Source organism: Macrotis lagotis, chromosome 5 (genome assembly GCF_037893015.1).
Source record: "Macrotis lagotis isolate mMagLag1 chromosome 5, bilby.v1.9.chrom.fasta, whole genome shotgun sequence".
Lineage (NCBI taxonomy): Eukaryota > Metazoa > Chordata > Mammalia > Peramelemorphia > Peramelidae > Macrotis > Macrotis lagotis.
This window is the reverse complement of record NC_133662.1, coordinates 48,773,699-48,785,803: the sequence shown is the minus strand read 5'-3', so window position 1 is coordinate 48,785,803 and position 12,105 is coordinate 48,773,699. Positions and strand designations below refer to the sequence as shown.

The 12,105-nt window shown below is 34.0% G+C and overlaps 1 long non-coding RNA gene across 1 annotated transcript in view; it reads left to right on the top strand.

The window, feature by feature from the left end:
- Window positions 1-6,264, top strand: part of LOC141523798 (uncharacterized) — a 407,543-nt gene extending 401,279 nt beyond the window's left edge. Inside the window, exon 3 of the long non-coding RNA XR_012478595.1 lies at window positions 6,183-6,264. This is a non-coding gene — a long non-coding RNA (uncharacterized LOC141523798). The remainder of the gene's footprint in view (window positions 1-6,182) is intronic.
- Window positions 6,265-12,105: the final 5,841 nt, after the last annotated feature.

Here is a 12,105-nt window from a genome sequence, read left to right as displayed (position 1 = left end):
TTTCTTGTTTGGATTAGATTTAGCTAAATCTGAGAGCAGGGGTTAGAGGTTTCCCACCAGTTTAGTTTTGCTATCTATGTCTTCCTATTACTTATTCAATGTCTCCTCTAAAACTCTGGATGCTAAAGCATTTAGTGCATGCATATTTAGTATTGAAATAGATTCATTGTCTATGATACCTTTTAGGAGAATATAGTTTGCTTCCTTATCTATTTAAATGAAATCTAATTTGCTGCTGTTTTGTGTGAGATAAAGATTGCTATCACTGCTTTTATTCACTTCAGTTGAAGCAAAATATATTTTGCTCCATCCTTTTGCCTTACTCCTTATGTATCTCTCTGCTTCAAATAAATTTCTTGTAAGCAGCATATTGTAGCATTATGGTTTTTAATCCACTCTGTTATTCCCTGATATATTATAGGAGAGTTCATACCATTCACATTCAAAGTTATAATTACTAACTCTTTATTGCCTCCATACTATCTTCACTCTGTTTACATTTCCCCCCTTTTATCATTTTATCCATATTCCCCAGTATTTTATTTCTTAATATCTCCAGCTTCAGTGTGTTTTCCCCCTTTTATCCAACTCCCCTCCTCTTTCTTTCCCCTTTCCGTTTTTCCCTTCTCCCTTCTGTTACTTCCTCTGTTCCTCCCTCCCCCTCCCCTTTCCCCTTTTAATACTTGATAGATAAGATAAATTTCTCAACTTAATTGTGTATATGTTAACTTTAGGCCTGATCTGATGAGAGTACAATTCAGGCACTTCTGAACTCCTCCTTTCTTCTTCTCTCCTACAATAGGTCCTTTGTCCCTCATTATGTAGCATGATTTACCTCTTTAAATCTCCTCCATCCTCACATCTCTTTATTGTCACCCCATTTTTAAGGAGATATTTCTTTAAAATCTTTCTATCAAAGTCATGGAAATGTCACGAGTGTCCATCACTTCTGGCTAAGTATATTCCTCTCTAATAGAGGTACAATTCTCAAAAGTTAAGGAAATTTTTCTCCCAAGTGGGAATATAGCCAGTTTCATCTTATTAAATAGCAGTATTTTTATCTTTACCCCCTCCCTTTTGTAAACTTTTTCATGTGTCTCTTGAACCTCTTATTGAAGTTCAAATTTTCTATTTAGCTCTGGTCTTTTCATCAGGAAATGTCAGAAGTCTTCCATTTTGTTAAATGTCTATCTGTTTCCCTTGAAGAAAAGGCTTAGTTTTGTTGGATAGTGGATTCTTGGCTGCATTCCAAGCTCCCTTGCACTTTGGAATATCTCATTCCAGGCCTTTTGATCCCTTAATGTTGATGCAGTTAGGTCCTGTGTAATCCTTACTGTGGCTCCTTGGTATCTAAATTGTTTCTTTTGGGCTGCTTGCAACATTTTCTCTTTTATCTGATAGTTCTGGAATTTGATGACAATATTCCTTGGTGTTTTCATTTTGGGATCCCTTTCCAGAAGGGATTGATGTATTCTTTCAAGAACTATTTTCTGGGGTGGCTATGTGGCATAATAAATAAAGTACTGGCCTTGGAGTCAGGAGTACCTGGGTTCAAATCCGGTCTCAGACACTTAATAATTACCTAGCTGTGTGGCCTTGGGCAAATCACTTAACTCCATTTGCCTTGCAAAAAAAAAAAACCCTAAAAAAAAAACCTATTTTCCCCTCTGTTTCCATGAAGTCAGGGCAGTTTTCCATCAGTAAATTCCATAATATTGAGTCCAGCATTTTAAAGAAGTCCAATGATTCTTAGGTTGTCTCTTCTGGATTTATTCTTTTTTTTGCAAGGCATTTGGGTTAAGTGGCTTGCCCAAGCCCACACAGCTAGGTAATTATTAAGTGTCTAAGGCCGGATCTGAACTCAGGTACTCCTGACCCCAGGGCCGGTGCTCTATCCACTGCGCCACCTAGCTGCCACTTACTGTGCCACCTAGCTTCCCCTGGAGGTCAGTGGTGTTGTTGATGAGGTATTTTACATTTTCTAATTTTTCATTCTTTTGGTTTTCTTTAGTAGAGTTTTGTTGTCTCATGAAGTCATTAGTTTCCACAGGTTCCATTCTTTTTCCTAGAGAAGAATTTTCTTCATTTACCTTTTTCAACTCCTATTCCAATTGGTTAATTCTATTTTTGAGGGGGTTTTCCAATTTCCCAAGTGTAGTTTTGAGAGAATTATTTACTTTTTGCATTTGCCCAATTGAGGATTTGAGAGACTTGGTCTCATTTTGTATTTGAACAATTGTATTTTCCAAGGATTTATTTTCTTGTTGGGAAATGTTAATTTTCTCTTGCGTTTCTTTCACCAATTTTTCCAGTTGATTTTTTTAAACTCCCTTCTGATTTCTTCTTGGAAGTCTTTCCCAGCTGGAGACCAATTCATGTTATCCTCAGAAACTCTAGATATCTCTGGGTTAAGATTTGTGGTTTCAAAGTAGTTTTTAAAGGGCACCCCTTTCCATTGGTATTTCTTCATTTTACTAGGATCTTGTGTTGGGGGGAGGGGCTGTCTCACAGAGGTTTTGTTTTGAAAATCCTAGAGGCTTAATAACTCCAAGTTGGCTGGTCCTTCAGGGGTGCTGGTTTACTTTCTCTGGAATATCTGTGGACTTTATTTGAAGCCCTCTCCCTAGGCCTGGAGTGGGTGGGATGAGCAGCAGAATCTGAATTATCATTGAACAATGTGGGCTGTGCTCTGGGTTAAGGTAGTTAATCTCCCTATTTAACTGAGGCAGCTCTGCTGCCCATGCCTGAGGCTGAAGGGGGGGGGGGGTGAGGCTGTTACTGTGCTTGTTCTGGGAAGAGAGTTGTGCTGAAAATATGGAACTCACAACCCCAAGCTGAGAAGATCGATGTCTAGCCCCACTGTGCAAGTCTCTGTGCTGGAACTTGCTCTCCAGCCCTGCTGGCATTCCCCAGACCTCTACTCGCTTCACCAAAGCCTCTGTGGCTAAGCCTGGATCTCTGGCTTCTCCCCACTGTTGCCCCTGGACTGGCCCTCTCCTCTCTGCTCCTGGTTCACCTATAGTCCCCTGAGACAGACCTTGTTGGTAGATGTTCTTCTCCTAGTTTCTCTTTCTGTGTATTGTCAATCAAATTTCTTTTAAGAGGCTTCTTTCATATTACTTCTAAGGTGAAAACAGTAGACCTTAGAAGGCAGCCTGTCTTTTCTCTGACATCTTGGCCAGAAGTCCTTTAGAGTCTTTATAAGACATAATCATTGGCCTTTAGCAGTTTATCTTTGTAATTTAGGCTGGTTTTGTAGCTCTTTTCTGTCCAATAAATTGTTAGTTTCTTAAATGGAAAGGTTATTTAAAAAAATGTATTACTTGTCTAACCAATGTTCCTCATTATTTAGGTGTTTAATAAATGCTTAGTAAATGTGGAATGACTTTTACAGAATTGGAAAACTGAGCTCAATGATAATATTCAAATAATGATAGAATTAGGGACAGTTCCACTTATAATTTTTAATCTTTTCTTTCAAGTTTTTAGGTAAACATTACTTTAGAAAATTGGTCAAATTATTGGCTTTTTAAATGGTACAATTGAAAGTTATTTTGACTCAGTATCCCCTGCTTATCAGTCAACTTTGGGGAGATTCTGGTGGTGGGGAATGAGGTGCCAAAGTTGCAGATATCTGAATCACTTGTTCTTTGTCACATGAACTATACCCTTACCCAAAAATCATCACAATCTTGTTTCCTTGGCGAGGTACTGGGGAGGGTCCACACACTTTTGAGAAGGTAGACCTATTTAAATAGTCTTCACTAACTACAAAAATTTCTCACTTTGAAGTTATTGCTGTTTTTTAAGTTATCTGACTATCTCTATGTTTTTGCTTTATCCTAATAACAATAAACTCTTTTTAAATTACCTTGTCCTGAGTTTTTTTTTTAATATTCAGGGTGAATCAAATGAAAAATTCCCCTTTCAACATTACCTTTTTATCCCCTGTCAGATGACAAAAAGTTACCACTTTCCTTTGTTAACAAAATGACACCCAGTTCCACAAAGGGACCTGAAATGAAACAGATTAAATGCATTTTAGTTTGTAACTTGAAGGAAAGAAACAATCCTACACTGAAAAGAGAGTTAGAGTTATCTTTTCAAAGGTGAGAGAAATATGATGAGATCACATAGTTTCTAGTGGCTTCTGGGAGTAGGAGGGTTAAAGAGAGAAGAGATCTGTAGATATTAATCAAGGGGTTAGGTGAAAGTCCTGGGTCTGCAGTTATTGTTTAAGCCTCATAAATCCATCTAATTAACTGGTTGTTTCTCCCCTGTAAAGAAAGGAAGTTTAGTCATAACAGAGCTTATGTCTGCACAGTTTGGTCCCTCAGAACTCAAGGTCAGAAAGAGTTAAAGTCCATAGTAATTCTAGTTCCCTTGCTTAAGAAAACATTGAAAAAACACTAAACAAACATTAAAAATTGAAACATTAAAAATGCTCCTTCTTTGGGGGTATTTTTCAGTCCCTTCAAAAAGAATACATTTGTCTCATTAGAAGATCTGCAACAGGAGTTCAAATAACTTTAGACTAATTAAAAACAAAATAGCAAATTGATTTTGAGTTGGTGTAAGCAGTTCACTTAACTGATAAGTGATGCTTCCAAGAAAGCATTAATGTTGATTTAAGTAGCATTTGTGTCCTGACTGGAAAGGAGGAAGGTTTCTAGGGGCATTTTTGCAGTGAAACTAGCAGGACTTGTTATGCAAAGGAGAAATCATTCCTCTTAAAGAAAGTATAGAAAAGGAGGCAACCAATTACTTTTACAGTTATTAATGAAGTATATTAGATTTGTGACAGTAGAGTTAAAGCTGATGCTTAAGAATAAATGGACTGTTATCCATTAAAGACAAGCAAATAATTTGCTCAACATTAGATGAGATCATCTAAATTTCACTGTGTCTATTTTTCATATTCTATTACTACTACTTTACTATTTATGCTCTACTAGAAAACGAGAATATCATAACTGAATCTTCGAGGGAAAGCCCTAATTGACCCTAATTCTTTTCACAAGATTAACAAATTTTCTCTCATTCAGAGCTATCCTAACCCTTGATTCTGTGATAAATCTCTGGATTGTAGTTTTTATCCATTTCATTTACTAACATTTATTTACATTTTTCCCAGTTTTTTTTTAACTTAAGTGTTTAGGGTATTCTAGAAGAATAGGTTCTTTGAATGTAGAGCAACACATTTTCAGGAGTTTATAATATTAATTAAATTATAATTTTAATTAAATTGTCTTGGGGCACAGGAAACTAGATCTTTATGATGCCAGTTTTCTACCCAACATTTGTTCTTTCCTTTTATGTTCTTATACTGAAGTATTTTGTAAATTCAATTCAATGCAATTCAGTAATTTTTTTAAAATTTTAAGGAAGCTAAGTTGGACTATAAAAAGACAGAAAAACTTAGAGGCAGGAAAACTTAAATTCTGCCTCCTTCAACATCCTCACCTGTAAAATAGAGTAAGGATAAGTACCAACTTCACATGTGTGTTCTAAGAATCAACTAAGTTAACATATGCAAAGTACTTTACAAACCTTAAAATACTTTATGAATGGAAGCTGTTATTATAGGTTGGTACCTAAGACATAGGGATACAAAATCAGAAAAAAAGAAATAACTGCATGCCCTCAAGCATCAAATGTTCTTCTGGAGATGACATCGTATTATTAGGATTAAGGTGTAGTGAATGCTCTCTTATTCTATTTCTTGGTTTCTCATTTTAAAATCTGAAATAAAGCCAACAAGCACGTAAGAGTGCTATCAACCTAAAGAGTTTCAGAAAAAAGGCAATATTAGAATCATTAATTATCCACGTTTTAAATGCTATACTCTCTACCACAGAAAAGTGGAAAAACAATGATAATTATTTTTAAAGTTTTCTCTTCTAAGGATCTTTCCTGTCTGTATTCTAATGATAATATTTGTAATTCCCCCCCCGCTCCCATAATATTATAATATTTAGAGATTAAGGGAAAGCTAGTGAGAGAGGGAGAGGGAAAAGGAGCAGTGAAAATGCAGCAATTGAACAGAAGGAAATTATTGCAAATCATTGCCTAGAAACTAAATTGAAGGCATTTAACATGAAAATAAGAGAAGGTTCATTATAGCAACTGTGGTGATTGGTTCATTAAATAAACACTGACATCTTTCCCTCTTTCTCTTCCAGGTTCTCACTATGAATTTGGGCCTTGTGAAGCTAGCAATCCCTGTGAGAATGTAACTGCTTGGATAGAGGAAATGAATTTGGACAAGTTTCCCCTTAGACTCAAGTGCCAGTGTGTGAAAAGATTTGCAAGTCCACACTGTGAGATCAATGTCAATGAGTGCAGATATAACCCTTGCCTAAATGGATGTTGCTGTGACAGTGAGTTTCAGTTTGGTTACTCCCATTAATATGGAGCAGGGCAACTGTTGAATCCAATTCAGTGCCTGAATAGCTCTGGGGAACACAGATGATAATTTGCTGAAATTTAGCCTGTTGTGGTCTGGAAAGAAAATGTCAGAATTTCTTTTCTCTTCTTTCTCCCTTTTGTTTTTCTTTTTTCTTTCTTCCTTTTTGCAAAAAAAAAGAAAAAAAAAAGCAAAACACATGCACAATTGCAAATACACTCTGGTTTTTCATGGGTCTAATATCCAATAGAGTAATGACAGCAATTGTGGAAGTGAATAGTTATATTATTATTTTTTCCTCTAAATTTTTTTACTGAATTATTTACTATGTTTTCTGCTATGGTTTGAGTTAAAAGTTGATAAATGACTCTATTTGTGCTGAATTTCAACTTCACAATTAAACTACAAGAAAATCTAATGTTTTCCATCACTTCTACAGCTATATAAGAGATGATAAACAGAGCACATTGTATTAACAGATAAGAAGCTAGCCTGGAATTTCATGGGCCTGAATCTAAGTTCTTTTTCTGATATGTGCTAGCGTTGTGCCCTCAGGCAAGTAATCTATTAGAGAGTAGATTCAAGAGTCTAATTAGCTCTTTAAAATTTTAAGTTTCAAAGAACTTGCCAACTTCTGTTAGAGAAGCTGTCGGTCATTTGGAATTTTCCTTTTACAATGAAGTCATGAAATATAGTTTTATCCAGAAAATGTCCTCAAAAAAAGGGTGTTGTGATAAATACAAAGGCGATTAATAACGTCTATTTTTTAATTAAAAATAAATCACTCTATTTACATTTAATAACTAATGCAGCAAGTTTTACTACTTTGCTGTATAATAGAAGGATTGCCTTCTTAATGGTTGAACTTATTGTTAAGTGGTTGGGGCTTATTTTAAAATATTTCATCCCACTTATCATTTGCTTTATTTCCCCTCTTCCTACTTTCCCCTATTCTCAAATGAACATGCAGAATATTTAGTAGCTTCTTACCTAAAATCACATTTACATTCCCTTGTTTGCAATATTGCTCTGCTTCTTTTATTCAGACCTCAGGGTTAAATACTTTGCCTTCCCTTACATAACTATTTGTCTTACCATTCTTGTCAGAAATTTGTCTATACACAAAAAAGTATAATGAAACATTATGCTTTTTTGTGTATAGACAAATTTCTGACATATATATAGTATATTTCATATCTGCATTATATTATCTATAATTTCTAAATTTAAATGTAAACATATGTATGTATCTCTAACACCAACTTTAATTGCAAATATTCATGTATAAATTATATTTGAATGTTTTATGATTTACATGGTTGTCATATATATGTATATGTATATGAGAGTTTAAAGTTATTACAAGTATATATATCTTAAAGGCAGCTTCCATTCTTACAGAGAAAAAAGTTATAATTTGTAACGATATATATAGTCATAAACGTGCAAGTAATGTACAAGTAATTTGCAGGTACAACTCAGTTGACTTGCTAATTGATATAGAGTTGTTTTATCTAATTTTTATAACAACTTTATTCATATTATTATATTTTTATGATGTTTTGTTCAGTTGGACCGTTTTCAAAACAGAAAGCTGAATGAACAATTCCTTGGAAATAAGAAAATCAAAAATGCTACCCAGCTGCCAGTAACTCAACGAAACTTAGACTTGTCTGAGGTCTCTGGCTTTGACTTGTACTCCTCCAAGACTCCTGTTTCATAGTATATCACATGTGACTATGCCTGCAGGATTCTAGGAGTCAGAAAGAGCTGAGCATCTTCTAAATGGTCAAACAACATGGTATTGACATGGAGGACCCAAAATATTTAATGAGAGCAATGGCAACTGCATGTGCAGTGACAAAGTGACAGCTTAGATTGTATGTTAAATCTAAGGGATAATGAAGAAGCCAGGGAGCTATGTCAAGTGGTTATAAATCCATGCCTTTAAGAACTACATTTCTTACTGTCTTCAGTTCCTTGTTAAACTTCAGAAATATCTTTTTCCTTCATACCATTAAAGACAAAAATAATAATAAATATAGTAGAGTAAGGTCATTATATAGAAAGATTATGATGATTTATCGACTTTCTTTTTCACTTGCATTTAAATTGACCAATTTAGATACCCAGAGGATAGTGGAGTTGTTGTAACACTATGAAATATAGGAATTATTCCATATTTAACTTATTTTTACACTTTGCTTAGTTTTAGCAAACAAGAAAATATTTGAAGCCAGAAGTAACCTATTTGTCTTACATATTGCTTACTACTAAAAAACCCAAAGGATAATTGCATATTTTCTACTGCCTCTGGCAAACTGTTAACAAATGTCCTTTGGGATTGCTTTTTATTTCATACAATTGAATGCTATGAGTTAAGTAGGATTCAGTTAGTGAGTTTTTAAAAATATATTGAATAACTGCAGAGGATGGCATTAGTTGCATGTTTTCTGGTTTTAGAAATTGGGCAAAATGGGAAATATGTTTAAAATAAAATATGGAAGAAGGAAGTGCACTACAGAAGAAAATGCAATATTACTGAAAGGAGAATAGTTAAAACCTCACTTCTGTTGCTCAAGCAAGTGGGATACCTTGCTAAAAGGCCTTTGACATCCTTGGAACTCAGTTTCCTCTTCTGTAAACTGAGAGGACTTGAAAAGAAAATTTCTGAGATTCCTTCTAGTTCTATGATTCTAAGATCCAAGATCCATAATCTTAGAATGTCCTTTCATGTAATTAGAATTACTTTTATTACTTATATAAACAAATATAATGGATATTAATTAAGTACTTTCTGTTCTGTTGCTTTCAGTTGTTGATGAATTCTCTTGTTTATGTAATACTGGAATAATATGTGAACAGATCATTGATGACTGCATTATACACGCTTGTGAAAACAATTCCACGTGTCAAGATCTACATCTCGTTAGTATACATTATTAGTAATAATTGTTCTTTTCATCATAATTGTAAAGTTACATTGCACAAATCTGTTTTAATAATTGCATATATTCATCTGTACTGTGTGTACCAGTTGCTTGTAATAGTCACAGATATTAGGGCTAACAAAGATTGCTTGAAGAAGATTGCCCTTTGCTGGACTCCAGGAAAAATAGACTGATGAATAAGTAAAGTTTGGGGAAAAATATGGTTTTAAATTATTTCTTTCACCCATGAGAAATAAGCCAGATAAAAAGATATTTCCTAGGGATGCCCTGACCTGCTTATTTCTTTCTGTTTCTCTCTAAGGGGAGAAAAACCTTCTTGTTCAGTCCCAGCTTGGATATTAGCAACTAGGTTTCTACAATTATGCCCCAGGAAGAATTCTATCTTGGGCATCTATTATTCAGTAACACCAATGGTTGTGTGACAATTACAATGATTTGAAAAACATAGTTTCCGTGTGTTTCATTTGCCATCAGGTTATTAATAAAAGGTTCATCATTTGTCCATCTGTCTTAGACCAAATACCTTCATGGTGGCAGACTCAATTTATATACCATTCAAAAGAATAGGTGATCCATGAGGGGTTGAGAGGGTTGCTCAGAGACATTATCTCTACTCAGATGACTTTGGATTGTCTAACCAAAAGGATTTGTCTATTCAAATGGGCTTTCCCAAATTCTATTAAGTTCCTTGTAAAATTGGGTAGGGTCTGACAAAGATCTAAGAGAATAAATGAAATCTCAATAAGAGTAATGTTCTTTGAGAAATTGAACTTTTTTAAAATGAGAAATTTAAGAGAGGCTCTGAATCTTTTTAAGACATTGCTATAAATAATCATTTCTCTCAGTTGACTGACTTGGAAGTAGCATAGATTCATCTAGTAACAGTGATTGAAATTCCCTATTTCTGTTGAAGTACATGTCTTTTTTTCCTGTGCATATAATACCATGCAATACTAGTAAGAATTCATCAACTCATTTTTAAAAAAATAATTTGTTTCAACAAGCATATATATCTTTCCCTCCTACTTCCTTCCCTTCTAGAGATAGATACTTATATACACAAGCAAACAGTTTTTAAAAGCCCTAATAACAAATATTATTGGATTTATTTGGGTACTTTGTCTTCAAAGTAGGAAGGTATTTAAATAAAATTAAAGTATATTGCTTAAAGAATGCAATCATTAACATTAATTAAGTGTTTATTATGAGTCAGGTTTTGTTCTAAGGGCTAGGGAAGCAAAGAAAGGGAACAGGAAAACACCAACAAAAACAACACTATGATCCCTGCCTTCAAGGAGCTCACAGTCTAATGAAAGAAAAAAATATAGAAAATATTGTGCATACAAGTTATATACCACTTCATATATACTATATACATATAATATGCCTATGTATTTGTGATATGAATATATATATATATATATATATATATACATATATATATATATATATATATACCAAACAAATTTTTACATATATACAAAGAAAGTATTAGTAGGAGATGAAAATGAACAGAAGGTAGAATTTGAGCTAAATTTTATATCAAGCTTGGAAAGTCAGAATGAGGAAATGGAGAAACTTTTCCTGTCATAGAGAATAAAAAGGTAAAAAGAGCAGAGTAGAGTGATGAATTGTACTATACTAGCAACAATAATAAGTGTAGCATTGCTGGATTATAGTGTATGTGGATGAAACTAAAGAGTGCAAAGACTGGAAAAATTAGGAAGATAGTTTGTCAGGTGCTTAAAATTCTAAACTATTTTGTATTTGATTATTTAAGTTAGAGGAAGCCATTGGAGTTCATTAATTGGAAGAGGCAAGGGCTTATGCCATGGTTAGTCCTACACTAATTGAATGAAGGATCAATTGAAATTAGGAGAAGAGATGCAAGAAGAACTAAAAGAAGACTATTGGAATAGTTTAGAAATAAATTGATAAGGTTCTTGGTGAACAACATAAATGGAAAGGGTGACTTTTTGTGAAATGGAATGAAGGTAAAGGTGACAAACTTGGATATGTATAATGAATTCCAAAGAGATTTTGAATTTGGGATGATATTATTGACCTTGATAGAAATAGGAAGATTTAGAACTGTGGAGGATTACAAGGAGATTCCAAGAGTTTATAGAATTCTGTTTTGGTTTTATAGAATTTGAGGTGCTTATGGGATATTTAGTCTGAGCTGGTGATGCTAGATTAGAGTTCAGAAGAGAAGTTAGAACTGAGAGTTATTTGCTTAAATTATAATTGCAATCATGATAACTGAAAATGCCTAGAAAAATTAAAGCAAAAAGAGGAAGAAAAATATTGTAAGCAAAATACATTATATTAATATCCTTTTATAGTTAAGAAAACTGAGGCAGGCAGAGGTTAAATGGTTTGTCAAGAATCTCACAGCTAATAAGGGTCAGAGAATCAATTTGAACTAAGACCTTTCTCACTCCAGACCCAATTCTCCATCTACTATCTCACCTAGCTGGATCTGTTCTGTCCCAGAGGATCCAGGACAGGATATATGACATGACTCAAGAATAATCAAATGAAACAGAAAGACCATTCAAAAAGTGGTAAAAAAAAAGTCATGAGAAGTAATATTTCCTAAAGGAGAAAGAGCACCCATTAGAGGAATTTGTTCAACAATGTCAAATACTTCTCAGGAGTTGAAAACAATGAAAATTAAGAAAAAACTTTAATTTGGCCATTTAGGGATCCTAGAATACTTTGGAGACAGTCCCTTAATGGACAGAT